The sequence below is a fragment of the Orycteropus afer genome, unplaced genomic scaffold (assembly GCF_000298275.1).
Source record: "Orycteropus afer afer isolate SDZICR_OR568_19922 unplaced genomic scaffold, OryAfe1.0 scaffold00268, whole genome shotgun sequence".
NCBI classification, from domain to species: Eukaryota; Metazoa; Chordata; class Mammalia; order Tubulidentata; family Orycteropodidae; genus Orycteropus; species Orycteropus afer.
The window spans coordinates 4,902,648-4,905,716 of NW_006921855.1; the positions used below are offsets into that span (position 1 = coordinate 4,902,648).

Genomic DNA, 3,069 nt, shown 5'->3' on the forward strand with positions numbered 1-3,069 from the left:
GCTCATAAATTACAAAGAAGGTAAATTGACAGATCAGGACTTAATAGATTTTGAAGAAGAAAGAAATGCTGTAGAAGAAAGAAATAATGAGAAAAAGGAAAGTGAGAAGTTGTCAAAAAATTTTACAGTAAAAGGATTAGCTGAAACAAAGTCAGAGGCTTCAGTTTCTGGAAAACATGGGCCCAAATTGCTTTGCTAAAGTGAATAGGCAGATTCAGGAAGCAATGAGATGTTGCCATGAAATTGATAAAGAAAAAAGGAAAAGATCCATACAGACAAAAATCACTAATTTTCTGACTAGAAATGTCATCTCTGTTCCCAGGGATAACTCAGATGATCCAGAACCATCTCCAAATGGAGTTATTATTGCAACTGACAAAATGCCACTCCAGGACACTATATTTGTGATAGTTATTAATTTTCTTAATGTTACATTATTTTTGATCTACATTGTTGAAAATATGAGTTTGTCTTATTTTGCTATTATTTTCTTTTTTTCATGTCAATTCACTTCTTATGTTATTTTTTTTTTCTCCTTTTCTCACCTATTATTGTGGGGCTTGATTAATTTTATTATATGATTTTTTTTTATCTCATATTTTACTAATTTATAACTCTTAAATATTTTTTTACATATTTTCAGTAGTTAATACCTGACTCTGAAATGACTTTGACCACATGAAGTCTGTGCATTTCTTATTATTTGTGTACCATTTAATCTAGTATTTTAAATATATGTATTTTAATTTTCCACACAAATTAGATATTTGTACATGATGTTAGCTGCCATTGAGTCTGACCCTGGTTTGTGGTGAACCCATGTGCAACGGGGAAAAATACTGCCCAGCCCTGCACCACTCTCGTGGTTGGTTGCAAGTCAGACCACTTGATCCATAAGGTTTTCACGAACTGTCCCCACCCCACCCCCATTAAACTTTGTTTTAATGGGACTCAAAATTCTGTGCAAAATTTTGGTAAAGTTGTTTACATTTAAAACTTACTGATTTTAAAAACTAGTAACTTAAAACTGTCATAAACAAAAGAAACAAATGATCCACAAAACATTCCTTCTGCAGGTGTTACAACACATTATTATCATAAACCAGTCTTTTACTATTAAACTTAAATGGCTAATTGAGACAAACAGTTCTGAGACTCTTCTTCCTACTTAAACTACTGATTAAGATGGGGGTAGTAGGTGTTATGGATCATATTTATTTTGCCTTCTGAGCTTTCTGAGCAGACTTGATGACTTGGCTAGCTCCAGCAAGCTTTATATCCACTGCTTTAATGACACCTATAACAAGTGTCCATCTCATATCATGAACAGTGCAATGTCCCAGAGGAGGATAGTCAGAGAAGTTCTCAACACACATGGGCTTACCAGGAACCAGGTTAATGATGTCAGTATCAGTAGATATCATTTGTCTACTGGGGCTGTCCTGTAGCTTCATACCACAACAGCGAACAATCTTCTCTTTGAGCTCAGCAAATTTGCAAGTAATGTGAGCTTTGTGACAATCCAGCACAGTGCATAGCCAGCAATGATTTGGCCTCAATGATTTAGGATGAGCACCTGAGCAGTGAAGCCAGTTGTTTCTGTTATTAGGTCATTTTTGCTGTCATCGACCACCCCGTCACAAGGAACATCTTTGACAGAGATGTTCTTGACTTTGAAGTGTATCTTGCCCCAGGAAGAGCTTCACTCAAACTTCACAGTGCATTCCAACAGAATTTACTTCCATGCTAATATGATTTGAGTAAAGGTGATCAATATGTCCACTGTGAGAACACTAGTCTCCATTCTTCCCATGGGGACAGTGCCAATAGCAACAATTTTGTTGATATCCTGGAGAGGTAGACATAGCAGCTTGTTGGTCATTCAGCTGAATGAGTTCATGGTAGAATACAACCCAGAGCTTCAAGCAGTATGGTCCAACTGGCATTGTTATCCTGATGGGTAAATTTCTATCTCTTGAATTAAGTCGTGTTAGCACTTGGCTCCAGCATGTTGTCACCATTCCAACCAGAAACTGACCCAAATGCTACTGTGTACAGACTATAGCCAATTTTCACGTGTAGGTACAAACTTCCTTAGTAATTTCTTCATTTTACTTCTGACTATAGGTTTGCCCAGTGGAATCCATTTTGTTCACACTAATAATTAGTTATTTCACACACAGTGCATAAACCAGAAAGGCATGTTCACGAATCTGCCTATTTTCAGAGATGTTGTTGTTGTTGTTGTTATGTGCCGTCGACCAGGTTCAAATTCACCAGTATTAGCAGCAATAATCAGAACAGCACAGTCAGCATGTGATGTTACTATAATCATGTTGTGATAAATTTCTATGTCCTGGAGCATCAGTGATGGTCACATAGTACTTTCTGGCCACAAATTTCCACAGGGAGATATTAATGGTGAAACCATGTTCACATTCAGTTTTTAGTTTATCCAAGGCCCAGACATAATTGAAGGAGCTCTTTCCCATATCAACAGATTCCTTCTCCTTCTCAAATTTTTCAATTGTTCTTTTGCTGATCCTACCAAATTTGTATTGGTGATCAGTACTGGTGGACCTGACCAATTTTATATGTCCAATTATGATGATATTGTTATGGGTCTTTTCAAAATTTGGCTGAAACTTTGCAACAGTTTTCCCAAACAACTGTGTCCTTGGCATCAAATCCATTGCATAAAAGCTCTTTGATTGACTTGAAAATAGGTATCTAGGTCTTTCCAAGTACTCCATCCAAGTTTGAAAGCTTTGCTGAAATCTGTTTATTATTATTCAAACTGCCTCTGACAGGTGATGGCTACCACAAGGTTTACTGGCTGGGAATTGAACCTGAGGTTCTTGCTTGGAAGGTGAGAATTCTATCACTGAATCATACCACTGTTTAGCTTTACTGACAAGTAAACAGATTTTCCTGTTTATAATTTTTTCATCATTCTTTTAGAGATATCTTTTAGTGAGATGAAGATTTTGTAATTCCTTTGGTGGAAGTCAAAGATAACAAACTTCATTTTGTTTGTTTATGCATTTTGTCCTGAAATGTCCTTGTTCA

At 36.4% G+C, this 3,069-nt stretch overlaps 1 pseudogene; it reads right to left on the reverse strand.

The window, feature by feature from the left end:
• Nucleotides 1-1,214: 1,214 nt before the first annotated feature.
• LOC103205085 lies at nucleotides 1,215-2,693 on the reverse strand (annotated as a pseudogene).
• Between the last annotated feature and the right edge of the window lie 376 nt (nucleotides 2,694-3,069).